This window comes from Dermochelys coriacea, chromosome 6 (genome assembly GCF_009764565.3).
Source record: "Dermochelys coriacea isolate rDerCor1 chromosome 6, rDerCor1.pri.v4, whole genome shotgun sequence".
NCBI classification, from domain to species: Eukaryota; Metazoa; Chordata; order Testudines; family Dermochelyidae; genus Dermochelys; species Dermochelys coriacea.
This window is the reverse complement of record NC_050073.1, coordinates 119611817-119628668: the sequence shown is the minus strand read 5'-3', so window position 1 is coordinate 119628668 and position 16852 is coordinate 119611817. Positions and strand designations below refer to the sequence as shown.

Genomic DNA, 16852 nt, shown 5'->3' with positions numbered 1-16852 from the left:
CTTGGAAAGATGGAAATCCCACATCCTGCCAGGAATCCCCCCCCCCCGCTGATTCTGCTCTATCCCTCCTGTAGAGTGGGGTTGTAGGTCAGCCCTACATGACTGGGCAAGGGAGTAAGCCTCCACTCTGTAGCCTCCCTGGATGGCAAGTCTGGGCACAGAGGGGACAAACTGGACAGTCTCTATGTAAAAGAATAAATGGACACAAATCAGACGTCAAGAATTATAACATTCTATATTATAACGAAAGACTGCTGAATTGGAATTAATTTGCAAACTGGATACAATTAACTTAGGCTTGAATGGAGACTGGGAGTGGATGGGTCATTACACAAAGTAGAACTATTTCCCCATGTTATTTCTCCCCCACACTCCCCACTGTTCCTCAGCTGTTCTTGTTAACTGCTGGAAATGGCCCATCTTGATTATCACCATAAAAGGTTTTCCTCCTTCCCACCCTCCCCTTCCTGCTGGTAATAGCTCATCTTAAGTGATCACTCTCCTGACAGTGTGTATGATAAAACCCATTGTTTCATGTTCTCTGTGTATATAAATCTCCCCACTGTATTTTCCACCAAATGCATCCGATGAAGTGAGCTGTAGCTCACGAAAGCTTATGCTCAAATAAATTTGTTTAGTCTCTAAGGTGCCACAAGTCCTCCTTTTCTTTTTGTGAATACAGACTAACACGGCTGCTACTCTGAAGGTTGCCACTGTGAGGCAAATCCTTAGCCAAAGCAGGGCTGCTCGCTCAGCTGCCTCTCCAATGGATCCGGATCTCAACATCGGGCCCCTGCTCCACGAGCCTCCCCAGCTGCCTCCTCCACACCAGCTGAGTCAGCTGCGTGACCTGCAGCCGGCCTGCCTCCGAACTGTGCCTAGGAAATAGCCGTGCATGCTCCATACCCTTCACTTCCTCACCCCCGAGTCCTGCCCAAACACCAAGTAGCAGGACCTCTTACCACTCGTGCAGGGTGATAAGTCCCAATGGGCCAGCCTGTATTCCACCCTGGTCCCCTGGGGATATTAGTTAGCTGCTCATTCATGGAGCCGTGAGCATGGCCATGTACCTGGCACAGTTCATCCCCTTCCCCAACACTCGCCCCTTCTGTGGCATGAGGGAGACCAAGGCACACATCTACCTCAAGTGCGCCAGGTTGAAACCTTTCTTCTGGCTCCTCCAGAACTTTCTCCTCAGGTTCTGGCAGCACTTCTCCCCACAACCACCTGATCTACACACACCCCATCCATGGCCCTACGAAGTCGCGAGACCTCCTCATCAACCTCCTCCTGGCACTGGCCAAGGTAGCCATCCTCTATACCAGGAGGAGGATGCAGGACGGGGAGGTGCTCTGTAACTGTGTGGCCTATTTCTGCTCCTCCTTGAAGTCTGGACCATGTCCACTGATTCCCTGGATGCCTTCGAGGAGCAGTGGGCCCTGTCTGGGGTTCTCTGCTTGGTGTCCCTCCCTGCTGTTGACCCTCGCTCTTGTCCCTGTTTTCTCATTTGCTGTCTCCTGAAATTTTCTTGAGACCTGGATCCAATAGTTCTGCCCCTTAGTCTGGAGGAGAGGGGCCTTTAGATGTGGGTGGGCTTGTGCCTGCCCATCCCCCAGAGACTCAGTAGGTGCCCCTCCCATGGAGCGGTGGCAAGTCAACTCAGCTGCACTGACTCACCCTTCCAGCCGGCCTGCAGTGACTCAACCCTGGGGCATGCAGCAGCATCCTATACCTGAGCTGAGTCTGGGTCAGAACCCTGGACTCGGATATTTCCCTAACCCCACCACAGCTGCAGCTCAGTCTGTGCAACAGCCCTACCTAGCTGAGAACCCTCCTACTGCCTCGCAGCGCATCATACTCTCGAGACTCCCAGCCTGCTCTCAATCCTGTTCCCACGTCTGCCACAGACTTGCCCGAGCCATGTTCCAGTTTTGTCCTTGCCCTGCTCTATCTTGCTCTGGCCCTGTTACTGGCCCGCTCCAGCCTGGCCTCTGCTTCCTGACCCTCCCTGGACCCTCGGACTCTGACTATCCAGCTTTGATCTTTGGCCTCTATCCAGACTCTTCCAATGGTACTGATGTGGCTTGTCCCTGGTTTCTGACAACCCGGCTTCGATCCCTGGCTTCCACCTGGACTGCGGCTACGGTGCTGATTCTGGCTTGTTAACGGACTCTGGGCTCAGTGCTGACCCCGGCTATCCCCAGACCTCGAGTCCAGCACCACTCTTGGCCCAGTCCCAACACTATGTCTGGCTTGGACCTCTGCTCCAGCCACTAGGCCTGACTACCGAGAGGCAGCTTTTGGCAGCCACTCCCTTCTCCCATCTTGCAATTGGGCACAGTGTTGGTTCCAACCCCTTTACTCTCCATCCAGCAGAGATGGGAGAGAAGACATAAGTGGCATGTTGTAATGGCCTAGACTAAATTATTTCCCCTGGAACAAGGGAGTGGGCTGAGGGAGGAAATGTTTACTCAACCTTAGAAACCATTGGCTTTGGATTAGTCTCTGGGAGAAATTCTGGGTCTGACCCGATTTGGTCATCCTACTGAAAAAGCCTCCCACGGCAGGTCTCGGACACTGACCTTATTCCAATCACTTTTCATGCTTGTCTCTCTCGTCACAGTCCAGCTGCACCCACATCACCCTCCGCATTGCCACAAATGATCCCACAGAGAAGACTGGCTTCCCTCCCCAACAAGTTCTAGCTTATAAATGAACCTTCAGGGGTGAATTTTCAGCTCTCAACCTACACTTGGGCATGAACACATGACTGCACTTTTCAAACACCTGCTAAAATTCTAGCACCCGTGCAGGCCCTTTATATAGTGGCACATCTGCATAAGCACAATCATTAGCTGTTTTCATGCATTTGCGTACCGGCAGATAGGAATTGCCAGACTGGACCATACTGGTGGTCTATCTAATTCACTATCTTGTCTTCAGGTGTCTCAAGATGCCTTAAGAGTATTCCCTTGAACTGGAACTTTGGCTGCAGCAGCAATTTTTCCCCCCTATGCAAACTGGACATCTGGTTATTGCCCAGGAGATTCCATTCATGTAGTCTGCACTAAAATGCACTCTCGCACATACAGGATATGTCTCTAGATCTATTTAGATCATAAGCTTTTTGGAGCAGGTACCATCTTTTTGTTATGTGTTGGTACAGCACCTAGCACAATGGGGTCTTGGTCTATCCCTGGGGTTCTTTGGTGCTATGGTAAGACAAAACAAGACAATGCTGAATCAGTAGATGGATATTAGAATTCTCTCAGGAAACCCACAAATTCCATCCTCCAGAATAGACAGAGTAAATTTATACCAGGCATTGCTCTTCTTGGACGTGCATGTAAAATCTCTCTATAACTGATGTTCCATAATTGCATGCAGGCTGGGGAGGCAGATGAATCGTGAAGAAAAATAACGAATGGGCTAATGATATTTCCCCCCCGCCTCCTTCAAATTACAATGTGCTAAATTGTCCTTATAGAATTATGAGTGTCAAATAAATACGAATCTTAGATGTAGTTAGCTCTTTAAACTTATTGTGGTGACTCAATTCTGGGCAATTCGATGTTTCTCTTTGCCATCCAAAGACCACAGCAATATGCTAAGTCATGTGGCAGGGTTAGATTGAGGGCTGGATGTATGGTCAAACCACCGCGCATTCTTGTCCTTGTAGCTCAGGATGAAGGGAGGAGTTGTGCAGCACAGTCATTGGAGAGAAGCGTGTAGTGCTATTCTAGACTCAGTGGTTAGCAGAGTTTAACACCATGAAATGTCCACTTTAATCACACGATCTGATCCTTGGGGCTGAAATGACACTGTACTTTGACTCTCTAGGTTAATGCTCTTCTTTCCATTGACAATTATTTAGACACAAAGTGCTGTTTTATATCCTTATTTTTTTATTCATCTATGTTCCCAACAGTCGCGGTGCTCCTAAGATCAGTGCAAACTGTCCACTGTGGTCTGCTGTCCAGCCCAGGTTGGGATGGAGTACCTAGGACTGAAGTGTGAAAGAGACCCCCGAGGATGGCTTTAAAAAGGGTGGTGTTATAAACTGATTGAATAGGGTGTGTGACGAGAGCGGTAGAGTGGCAGCTGCCCAAGGAGGGAATTCTGACACAAGCCCTGCTCCTACAGAAACATAAGCATGTGGGCAGCTTTACTCATGTGAGTAATCCCATTACAAATCAATGGAACTGCTCATTGCAGTAAAAGACATGTGCTAAAGGGACTATATGTACTGGTGTATAGGGCACTGGACTGGGAATCAGGAGAGCTGGATTCTCTTCCTGGCTTGGCCAATGATCTGTTGTGTGACTGTGGGCAAGTCACTTGACATCTCTAGACCTCTGTTTCCCTTTCCACCCTTTGTCTCTCATCTATTTAGATTGTAAGCTCTTCAGGGGCAGGGATTGTCTGTGCAGCACCAAGCACCTGCCTTTCTTTTGGGCCAAATTCTGCTTGACTTCCTCATATTGAATAATGCCAAACTTCTCTATTAACTCTGTTGGTTTCAATGGGACCACTCACCCTGGTGGCAGGATACGGCCCTCAAAACAAGTCATGAGTCATTTGGGCTTACGCTGAGCAAGAAGTCTTCTCACTGCCCCTCCCAGAGATCTTAAAGTGGCAGACAGCTGCTGCTTTAAGATGTAACAAGCTCTCTGGAGCCTACAGCATAGAGCTCACTGTGGTATGAAATCCCTCTGTGTGCTGGCCAAACAGGGATAGCAGGACTGCCAGTGTGGCTTGGGGAGCGGGAGGAGACACTTAGTCACTTGTACCCCAACAAAGAGATTGGGTTTAGTTCCAGCTGGCTCAGAGGTTTGGGGCCAGTTCTTATTTCTTCTGCCTTTGCCAGACCCTAGATACTAGACTTATAGATTTCAAGGCCGAAGGGACCATTAGATCATTTAGTCCGGTCGCCTGTGTAACACAGGCCAGAGAATATCCCCACGTGGTTCCTGCATCCAGACTGTAATTTCTGGTTAAGCTAGACATTAGGAATCTTGGTCTGAAGATGTCAAGCAATGGTGAATTCACTACATCTCCGAGAAAGTTGTTCCAATAGCTAATTGTCCTCGCTGTAAAAAACAGGAGCCTTATTTCTCGTCTCAATCTGTCTAACTTCAGCATCCAGCCACTAACTCTGGTGGTGCTTTTGTCTCGCATACTATGACTAGTGCCTTTGCAGAGCAGCCCAGTGGTATTTGGCCAGCCAAACATTGCCTGAATGCCTGGCAGTACTCATTTGTCTCAGCTGCATCTAACAGCAGCAGCGCTGAGCTAAGAACACATTAGTTCTGCTCCAAGCAGCTCTCTGGTTGGTACAGAAGAACTAGGGAGCAGGTTAGGAATGTGGGGCAAGGGGTTAAAACACTGAGTCACCACAACCAGAAAAAAAATCTTAAGGTGATGGAGAAGGGCCTGGGCTGGCCTAACCCTTTTCAGGAGAGGACTAAGAGTCAGAGGAAAGCAGCTGGTTCTTGGACTGGGATAGAATTCAGATGGAGAATGCTACTCGCCTTCCTGAGTCTCACTTGATTACAGGAGTGTCTCTTTCCTTTTCTATTTTTTTTAAAGTACGTTTTTACCCATGGCTGCTGGGCAGTGTGAAAACATGAACCAGAAGGTAAATAAAAGGACTTTACCATTTAAAATTTCATGCTTTTGGAGAGCCTGACTTGTACTTTTGGAACACTTTGATCTGGCAGTACTGGATACAGAGGACTTATCTGCAAGTTAGGATCCTGAAATCCAAATGTCATTGTATGAAAGAAAGAAAGAATAAAAATCTGCCTATTTCCCCTCCAGGCTGGCTATTAATGATTTTGTCTTAACATCTTTCTGCCTCATTTTACACAGCAGTTAAAAAGGAGATCACTGAATGTAACCTCTGGTGCATGCTTTGTGGCTTGTGGGTTCAAAAAAGAATTAGGTAAGTTCACAGAGGATATGTCCATCAGTGGCTATTAGCCAAGATGTTCAGGGATGCAAACCCATGCTCTGGGTGTCCTAAACCTCTGACTGCCAGAATCTGGGACTGAATGACAGGGAATGGATCACTCTAAACTGCCATGTTCTGTTCATTCCCTCTGAAACATCTGGCACTGGCTACAAGGCAGGATACTAGGTTAGATGGACCATTGGCTGCCCCAGTGTGGTCATTCTTTGTTCTGTGTAATGAATTAACGTATTTAAAGCATTTGAAATTCATGGAAGACATTCACAAATGCAAAGTATTATTCTTTCATTGCTAACATACAACTTTCACAGTACATGCTCCACATCCACTTTGTTCTTAATCTATATGCACCATCTATTTCCTGCACAATGGTTACTTGGCTACTTTTACCTTGAGGCTGGGTTACAGAGCCTATAGTTGCATGTATTCTCCTGGAGTTTCCTGCCATAAACTCTTCCTCCATTCTCTCACCTGGTTCTCTCTCTTCCTCTGTGTCTCTCATCTTGCTCTTGCAAAAAAAGTGTTCTACAACCCTGGGGGTATTAGTTTATACAGCCCTCTCTGTCAATGGCACCAAAGCACTGTTAACCAAGTGCATGGGTCTGTGCTTAGGTGGGAGGGATAGCTCAGTGGTTTGAGCATTGGCCTACCAAACCCAGGGTTGTGAGTTCAATCCTTGAGGGGGCCATTTGGGATCTGGGGCAAAAATTGGGGATTGGTCCTGCTTTGAGCAGGGGGTTGGACCAGATGACCTCCTGAGGTCCCTTCCAATCCTGATGTTCTATGAACATACCAGCTTGGGAGCTCCATGGTCTCTGGATGCTGCTAAGTGGCTTTGCAAGCAAGACAAACATCACATCACCTGGATTCTTAACAGAGCTGAATTTGAAGCATTTTTCTCTGCCCAGGGGAAAAAACTGTTGAACATGCATTTAATTCTTTGCTAATCTGTGGTCCTTGTGAAAAGTGTTGCTCAGTTGAGTCAGGGAAAAGAAATATTGCAAGTTGCATGTTTGTTACCATCACTCTGGGATTGAGGTCACTGAGAACATCATTACATCAGTACTCTGCTGGGGCACCTAGTGAGACATGAAGTTCTGTTACACTTCTGGTGCACACATGTGAAATAGATCTTTCAGGCAGAGATCCTTCTACTGTCTCACTGGAATATTTTGTTTATGTGGTAGGAGGAATCTCATTAACACTAACTTGAGAGGAACCCAGCCCTGCCAGCTAGAAGACAAATGTAGCCGTGTGGTTGTTGTCATTTGTCAACTAAAGCAAGAGTGACCTTTGCTATCCATTAGGGTGGAATGAAAAGCTTTGGGTTTTAACTTTGTTAAAATGCGCCTGGCTGTCTTTTTAGATCTCACGTCCGTGCATTGCTGGGATTAATCAAATTGTGCATTTGGTAGTGCTTAAACAATATTGTTATATAATTCAATCTCTGGATGTTTTTCGAAACAGCAGGCCGAAGTCTGACATTGAAGCCTGCTGCAAGATCGACCCCTCTGTGCTAGAAGGTTTGGGAGATTGAAGGGCTTCAGAGCTAAGCACCTACCTAATGTTTTTAGATTGTGTTTAATTAGATTCAAGTTATCCTAGCCAGAATTTAAAAAAAAAATATCTATCTCCAAATCCTCAGCACGGCTCTATGGAAGTCAATGGATCTGCATCAACTACGGATTCCAGTTTAGTAGATATAGGTGGGTCCTCAGTGTCGTCAGACCTCAATCCTCTCTTCCTCGCTTTTGACTGATTGTTTGTTCAAAAGAACATAAGGACGGCCATACTGGGTCAGACCAATGGTCCATCTAGCCCAGTATCCTGTCTTCCAACAGTGGCCAATGTCAGGCACTTCAGAGGGAATGAACAGACCAGGCAATCAAGTGATCCATCCCCTGTCGTCCACTCCCAGCTTCTGGCAGTCAGAGGCTAGGAACACTCAGAGCATGGAGTTGTCTCCCTGCCCATCGTGGCCAGTAGCTATTGATAGATCTATCCTCCATTAGTTACAGGCAAGGCCACCAAATGAAGGCACATCTCATTTTGAAGGAGTCGTTCCTTGTCCTATACTCTGTGCAAGGACTGCTCCTGGGTAGTGTCTCTAGTGATGGTAACAACCCCAGATGGTATGTGGAAAACCTGGCCAGCCACGGTGGAGCATTAAGGGGTGTAGCAGCTGGCATATTGTACACTGTCTCCTGGGACATTGCTAGGGCAGTGTGACTGTCTCCTCCCCCCAACCCCCTAATCAGACCTCAGCCTGAATGTTCAGAAGGGTGTGGTATCCACAACCGGGTGCTTGGCATGTTGGGTGTTGAGCACATTTGAAAATCTGGCTCTTTTGGTAGGTGCCCAAATGGGAATGGAGCTCTTCTGACAGTCTGGGTCTGGTTGCAGGTGCTGAACACAAGAAAATCTAACCCTGAAACGGACTCCATAGGCAGAGTGGAACTCTTGCCTAGGGAAGATGACTGAATTCAGATGCAGGAGGAAAAAACAAAACAAAACTCTAAATCAAAGGTTTCTGACCTCTGCAGGAAATGGTCAGCTTCCTTCAACACAATCGACTGCTTTTCTTGCAATCTTGTCCTCCTCTAGCTTCCGTGACTTTCCTTTCCTGTTTCTCCTCCCACCTCTCTAAGTACTCCCTTCAGCGTGTCCTTCAGAGGATCTTCTTCGTCTTCCCTCCAAATTTGTGTGAGTTACACAGGGCTCTGTCCTTGATTCCCTTCTCTTTCTCTCGCCCCCCTAGCCCCATGTTATATCTGGGTAATCTCATCAGCAAAACACAAATTAAACTACCATCTCCATGTGGATGACTCACAGATCTCTATCTCTCCTCCTGACCTGTCTCTTTCCGTCCAAGCTAAATATCTCAGCCTGTCTCTCTGACATCTCCTGTCTAGCTGTCAGTTCAAGTTAAACATGGCTAAAACAGAGCTCCTAATCTCTCCCTCCAAGATCTTCCCTACACCTCTCCCTCCTGCCGCTCCCAAAGATTGAGAAAGGAATGCCACCATCATCCTGCTGCTCACTTGGGCCCCTAACCTGGGCATTATCTTTGACTCAGACCACTCTGTCCTCACATCCATGCAATGTCTAAATCATGCCAATTCCTATGGCAGAGCATCTCTCAGATACGGCCTTTCCTATCCATCCAACTGTTAAAACTCCGATCCAGGCTGCCACCTCCTTTGGTCTGGCCTTGAAAAAAGCCATCTCCATTCAGAGTGCTGCTTCTGCGATTGTTTCCCTAGGCCATCACTTTGACCACATTACCCTTCTCTTTGAATCCCTCCACTAGCTCCCCCCTCTCTAACGCAAGCATAAGCTACTTGACATCCTTTTCAAGGCCTGTCCCTGCCCTGCTTACCTCTCTCTCACGAGACAAATGCTTTTGACTGGCCCAGGATGCGAACCTCCTCCATGTGCTTATTACAGTTTCAAACAAACCCCTTCGTGCTTTGTCCCATGCTGCCCCTCACTCCGCTGCAAGATTAACTCCTCCATCAAATCCCTCCTCAAAACTCTTCTGTGTTGCCTTCACAAGACCATGACCCTAGTTCGGCCACTCGTGTGCTGAGACCACCGCCCATCAGCAGACCCATATTGTTTCCTTGTAACCTCCCCCATCCCCAATATAGGTCTGTTGTCTCTTGTCCTGTTCTTAGATTGTAAGCTCTTTGGGGGGCAGGGTCCGTCTGTTTGCTCTGTTTTGTACAGTGTCTGGCACTACGGGGTTCTGGTCCATGACTGGGCTCCTAGGTGCTACAGTAACACAATCTCTAAGATGTCGGCTAGAAGAGCCAGTAACCACCTAAAAATAATGAGGAGTGCTTGCGGCACCTTAGAGACTCAAATTTATTTGGGCATAAGCTTTTGTGGGTTAGAACCCACTTCATCAGATGCATGGAGTGAAAATACAGGAACAGGTATAAATACTTGAAAGGATGGGGATTGCTTTACAAAGTATGAGGTCAGTCTAATGATATAAATCAATTAACAGCAGGATACCAAGCAATGAGAAATAACTTTTGAAGTAGTAAGAGAGTGGCCCATTACAGACAGTTGACAAGAGGTGAGTAACAGTAGGGAGAAATTAGTTTTAGGTTTTTTAATGACCCAACCACTCCCAGTCTCTCTTCAGGCCTAATCTGATGGTGTCCAGTTTGCAAATTAAATTCCAGTTCTGCAGCTTCACATTGGAGTCTGTTTTTGAAGTTTTTTTTGTTGAAGAATGGGCACTTTGAAGTCTGTTATTGAGTGACCAGAAAGATTGAAGTGTTCTCCTACTGGTTTTTGAATGTTATGATTCCTGATGTCAGATTTGTGTCCACTTATTCTTTTGCATAGAGACTGTCTGGTTTGGCCCATGTATATGGCAGAGGGGCATTGCTGGCACATATCACATTGGTAAATGTGCAGCTGAATGAGGCCTTGATGGTCTAAATCATGATTTAGACATGGTCCTATGATGATGTCCCTTGAATAGATATGTGGACAGAGTTGGTACGGGGTTTGTAGCAGGGTTTGGTTCCTGGGTTGGTGTTTTTGTTGTGTGGTGTGCAGTTGCTGGTGATTATTTGCTTCAGGTTGGGGGGCTGTCTGTAAGCGAGGACTGGTCTGTCTCCCAAGGTCTGTGAGAGTAATGGGTCGTCCTTCAGGATAGGTTGTAAGTCCTTGATGATGTGTTGGAGAGGTTTTAGTTGGGGGCTGTGGGTGACGGCTAGTGGCCTTCTGTTACTTTCTTTGTTGGGCCTGTCCTGTAGTAGGTGACCTAGTGCATCCTTTTCAACTGTGCCTGCTCTAATAAAGAGCCAGCTTTGGGGCTGATTCTGTGATCCCAGATGAGGCTTCAGACCAGCTTTGCTGCTGGTTAAAGTGAGCACATCTGAATGGGAGGTAAACTCAGGTAGTGCATGGAGACTCTGCATGAAGCCTTATCATTAAGTTAAGCAGGGGAAGCATAGGGTACCATTTCCCCAGCCCAGCGGTACCAATACTGGGGACACATACCACTGAGCCAGTGCCACTGACTTAGCCCTTATTTCTATGCAGAAGTTGCACAGATTTTAATAAAAATTTTTAAACACGTACAAAAGTCACTGTTATTGTGGTGTAAGGGTAGCTCATTTTCATTTGATCTTAAACCTGTTCCTGGATTCATAGACTCTCAGGGTTGGAAGGGAACTCAGGTGATCTAGTCCAACCCCCTGCTCAAAACAGGACCAATCCCCAATTTTTGCCCCCAGATCCCTAAATGGCCCCCTCAAGGATTAAACTCACAACCCTGTGTTTAGCAGGCCAATGTTCAAACCACTGAGCTATCTCTTCCCCAATTGAGAGAAGCTAAACTACAACAAACCTGATTTAAACAGAAATAAGAATCTCACAGTCTTGAGCACCAGTTTAATTAAACTGTTTTTTAAAAAAGTCACACAAAGGGCTTGTCCTCACACAAACTGAAACTGAACTAACTATATATCAGATGTAATTCACACTTGTGATTATTTCAGTGCAAGTCTGTGTGTGGACCCTCTTATGGCAGATTAAGAGTGTCTAATTTGGATTTAATTTAAAGGGGTAAATACTCAAATTAAATCCAAATCAGACACTCTTAATCTGCAATAAGAGTGTCCATTCATAGATCTGCACTCTGTTAATTACAACCAATATAAAGCGGCAAAGAGTCCTGTGGCACCTTATAGACTAACAGACGTATTGGAGCATGAGATTTCGTGGGTGAATACCCACTTCGTCGGATAAATGTAGTGGAAATTTCCAGAGGCAGGTATAAATATGCAAGCAAGAATCAGGCTAGGGATAACAAGGTTAGTTCAATCAGGGAGAATGAGGCCCTCTTCTAGCAGTTGAAGTGTGAACACCAAGGGAGGAGAAACTGCTTTTGGAGTTGGCGAGCCCCTCACAGTCTTTGTTTAATCTTGAGCTGATGGTGTCAAATTTGCAAATGAACTGAAGTTTCTCTTTGAAGTCTGGTCCTGATGTTTTTTTGCTGCAGGATGGCTACCTTTAAAATCTGCTATTGTGTGTCCAGGGAGGTTGAAGTGTTCTCCTACAGGTTTTTGTATATTGCCGTTCCTAATATCTGATCTGTGTCCATTTATCCTTTTACTTAGGGACTGTCCAGTTTGGCCAATGTACATAGCAGAGAGACATTGCTGGCACATAATGGCGTAGATTACATTGGTGGACGTGCAGGTGAATGAACTGGTGGATGGTGTGGCTAATCTGGTTAGGTCCTGTGATGGTGTCGTTGGGGTGGACAGAGTTGGCATTGAGGTTTGTTGCATGGATTGGTTCCTGAGTTAAAGTTACTATGGTGCAGTGTGTAGTTGCTGGTGAGAATATGCATCAGACTGGTGGGTTGTCTGTGGGTGAGGACTGGCCTGCATCCCAAGACCTGTGAAAGTGAGGGATCATTGTCCAGGATAGGTTGTAGATCACTGATGATGCATTGGAGAGGTTTTAGCTGAGGACTGTGTGTGATGGCCAGTGGAGTTCTGTTGGTTTCTTTCTTGGGCTTGTCTTGCAACAGGAGGCTTCTGGGTACACGTCTGGCTCTGTTGAACTGTTTCCTTATTTCCTTGTGTGGGTATCGTAGTTTTGAGGATGCTTGGTGAAGCATTGGTGCCACAGGACTCTTTGCGCTTTTACAGATCCAGAATAACATGGTTACTCCTCTGATACTTGCAACCAATATATAGTTATATCAACTTCAGTATGCAGGCCAGCCCTAATGTAAACCAGCGCAACTTTATCAGGTAGACTAGCCCTGCAGCACACATCTGTAACTACAGCTTTACTGCAGAGCCACAGAAAAGTAATGATCTTTAGAGTGGCAGTCTTGCAAATAAGTGTCTTTTGTTGGTCTAACGTCAACGTCAACACCTAGACTTTAAGGTCAAAAGGGACTACCACGATCATCTAGTCTGAGCTGCACATTGCAGGCCACAGAACCTCACCCACCCACTCCTGTCATAGGTCCATAACCTCTGGCTGAGTTACTGAAATCCTCAAATCATGATCTAAAGACTTCAAGTTACAGAGAACCCACCCTTTACAACAGTTTAAACCTGCAAGTGACCCATGCCCCATGCTGCAAAAGACAAAAAACCCCAGGGTCTCTGCCAATCTGATGCAGGGAAAATTCCTTCTCAACCCCAAATATGGTGATCAGTTAGACCCAGAGCGTGCGGGCAAGACCCACCAGCCAGACACCTGGGAAAGAATTCTCTGAAGTAGGTCAGAGCCCTCCTCATCTAAAGTAGGTCAGAGCCCTCCTCATCTAGTGTCCCATTACCAGCCATTGGAGATATTTGCTGCTAGCAGTCACAGATCAGCTACATGCCATTGTAGGCAGTCTCATCATACCACCCCCTTCATAAACTTATCAAGCTCAGTCCTGAAGCCAGGTAGGTTTTTTGTCCCCCCTGCTCTCCTTGGGAGGCTGTTCCAGAACTTCACTCCGCTGATGGTTAGAAACCTTCACCTAATTTCAAGACTAAATTTGTTGATGGCTAGTTTATGTCCATTTGTTCTTATGTTCATATTGTCTCTGCTTAACTTAAATAACTCCTCTCCCTCCATGGTATTGATCCCTCTGATGTATTTATAGAGAGCAATCATGTTTCCCCTCAGCCTTCTTTTGGTTAGGCTAAACAAGCCAAGCTCTTTGAGTCTTCTCTTATAAGGTAGGTTTTCCATTCCTTGGATCATCCTAGTAGCCCTTCTCTGCACATGTTCCAGTTTGAATTCATCTTTTTTAAACATGGGAGACCAGCATTTCACACAGGATTCCAGATGAGGTCTCATCAGTGCCTTGTATAACGGCACTAACACCTCCTTATCTCTACTGGAAATACCTTGCTTGATGTATCCTAAGACTGTATTAGCCTTTTTCACAACCACATCACAATGGCGACTCAGTCATCCTGTGATCAACCAATACACCCAGGTGTTTCTCCTCCTCTGTCACTTCAAATGATATGTCCCCAGCTTATAGCAGAAATTCTTGTTCTTAGTCCCTAAATGCATGACCTTGCACTGTTAAATTTTATTGCATTTCTATTTCTTCAGTTTACGAGGTTGTCCAGATCTTCTTGTATGATATTCCGGTCCTCCTCCATATTCTGGTACTCCTCCTCCACACCTCCCAACTTTGTGTCATCCTCAAATTTTATTAGCACACTCCCACTTTTTGTGCCAAGGTCAGTAATAAAAATGTTAAAGAAGATTGGTCCCAAAACTGATCCCTGAGTAACTCCATTAGTAACCTACCGGCCTGCAGTTCACATTTCACTATGATCCACTGTAGTCTCCCCTTTAACCAATTCCTTATCCACCTTTCAATTCTCATATTAAGCCCTATCCTCTCCAATTTAACTAATACTTTGCCATGTGGAACTATATCAAATGTCTTACTAAAAACCAGATAGATTAGATCTACTGCATTTCCTTTGTCTAAAAAAAGTCAGTTATCTCAAAGAAGGAGATCAGGTTGGTCTAGCATAATCTGACTTTTGTAAAACCATGTTGTATTTTGTCCCAATTACCGTTCACCTCTATGTCCTTAAATATTTTCTCTTTTGAAAATTATTCCAAGACTTTATACAATTGAGGACAAACTAATAGGTCTGTAGTTTCTTGGATCACCTTTTCCCTTTCTTAAAAATAGGAACTATATTAACAATTCTCCAGTCATAGGGTACAACCGCCTGAGTTTACAGATTCATTAAAAATCCTTGCTATTGGGTTTGCAATTCCATGTGCCAGTTCCTTTATTATTCTTGAATAGAGATTTTTCCAGGCCCCCTGATTTAGTCCCATTAAACTGTTTTAGTTTGACTTCCACTTCAAATGTGGTAAATTCTACCTCCATATCCTCATTCCCATTAGCCATTCTGCCACTACCTCTAAGCTCTTCATTAACCTTATTAAAAATGTAGGCAAAGTATTTGTTTAGGTGTTGGGCCATGCCCAGATTATCTTTAATCTCCATCCCATCCTCAGTGGCTAGCTGTCCCACTTCTTTTTATTTATGTGGTTATAGAAACTTTTAGTATTGGTTTTAATTCCTTTTGCAAGGTCCAACTCTGCTTGGTTTTTGTCAGTTCTCACTTTATCCCTTCACTTTTTGACCTCCAAGAAGTAGCTTTCCTCACTGATCCATCCCATCTTCCATTCCTTGTAGGCTCTCTTCTTTCTCTTAATCACCTGTTTGAGATGCTTGCTCATTGAGCTTGGTCTGCAACCATTCCTTTTCCCCTTGCTTGGGATATAGACCTTAGATAGAATTACTGTAAAGCAAAGTTGCAGAAACTAAGCCTCCTCCACATCCAGCAGTTGGCTAAAGAGTTGCTGATACCTCAGTGGAAATCAGTCTGTTAATTAACATCTCTTCCTGTTCTGTACAGGATAACACACTCTGTGAAAACATTAATTGAAAACAGGATCTCTAGTTCATAAGAACTCTTATTTGTATGTCTTTCTTCCTGAGGCTTGGTCGACACTACACTCATGTTGGGATAACTACATCGCTCCGGGATGTGAAAAATCTGCACCCCAAACGACGTGGTAATACCAACCTACTCTCCAGTTCTGTCAATGGGAGGGCTTCTCCCATCAACATAGCTACCATTTCTTGGGGAGGTGGAGTACCTACGCTGATAGAAGAAGTGCTCCTGTCAATGTAGGTAACATCTTCACTAAGTGCTACAGTGCTGTAAGTGTAGACAAGCCCTGAGAGTTCAGTTTTTTCCTCACAGGTTACTATTAGACATGGGCTAAGTTTTCAAAATTCAGTCCACACCCCTAATTATCCTGCACGTTTAAACGTAGAGTGCTAGTGCTGGATGCTTTAGATATGGCATTTTGGCTTCACTCCTTATAAAGATAGGAGCCTGCAAAATTCAGCTCCCGCTTTGGAATTTAAATAGCTGCAAAGGCCAAATGCACCTTGCAAATGCTCACCCTTACCTTTGGGGCACCTCTCGTTCCCGGACACAGCATTGCAGAGGACTTTGCCTTTCACACTCCCTCTGGCAGCTGCTTCCTTGGCCTCGAAGATACACCTCAGCTGATCCGTTCTCTGGGCTTTCTCTAGACTGTCTGTGGCTCAGCCCTCTGGCCAAGTCACACACAATTCAGTCCCCTTCTGGGATTGAGACTTAAACCCAAAAGTCCTTTGCCCCTCCTGGGCTCAGCTTCACATGAACAAAGTCCTTTTTCCCTCCTGGGCTCACCTCCAAACAATAAGTCCTTTACCCCTCTTCAGCTTGACTCCAATTCTTCCCCCTTTATCAGGGTGCTGGCCAGTCAGGCTTTTCCCTGCAGGGAGTCTAAGAACTCTCTACCCCAACTTTCCACCGCATCCCCCCACTATAGACTCCTACCTCATTCCCTGGGTTTCACAACCCCTAGCTCAAGGCTCTACCCCACTCTAGGATCACTCTACCCTAGCCCCAGCCAGTCCCAAACTGTCAAACCTTCCACCAGGCTCTTTCCCAGGAGGGGTGAACTCTCCCTAGCTCCTGTTTCCTCCTCAACTGAGCTCGTACTCTCACTCTCTCTCAGAACCATATACCACCTAGCCCTGCCTCCCCTGGCCAGGAGGCAATCAGTTAATCAACTCCCAGGTGCAGAGCATCCCTATTTAGGTTTCCTCTCTTGCTCCACTGATGGGGATTAAGCCCCAGTGCACACCTAGGTCTGGAGTTTTGCTCAGGCCTGTATCTAATAGCTTTAGAAATTGTTCTGTTGTCACAAACAGGGTGGGAAGCTTGAATTGAGGAACACGTCATAACAAATGTTGACTGCAGAAAAACAAAGTTTCAGTTTTTTGCAAATGGAATGAGC

At 45.9% G+C, this 16852-nt stretch overlaps 1 long non-coding RNA gene across 1 annotated transcript; it reads right to left on the bottom strand.

Moving 5' to 3' along the window:
- Positions 1-3969: 3969 nt before the first annotated feature.
- Positions 3970-16011, bottom strand: LOC122460836. The gene is made up of 3 exons (XR_006282382.1): positions 15974-16011; positions 5658-5756; positions 3970-4006 (listed from the first exon to the last, which is right to left on the bottom strand). It is a non-coding gene; the product is annotated as an uncharacterized LOC122460836 (long non-coding RNA).
- Positions 16012-16852: the final 841 nt, after the last annotated feature.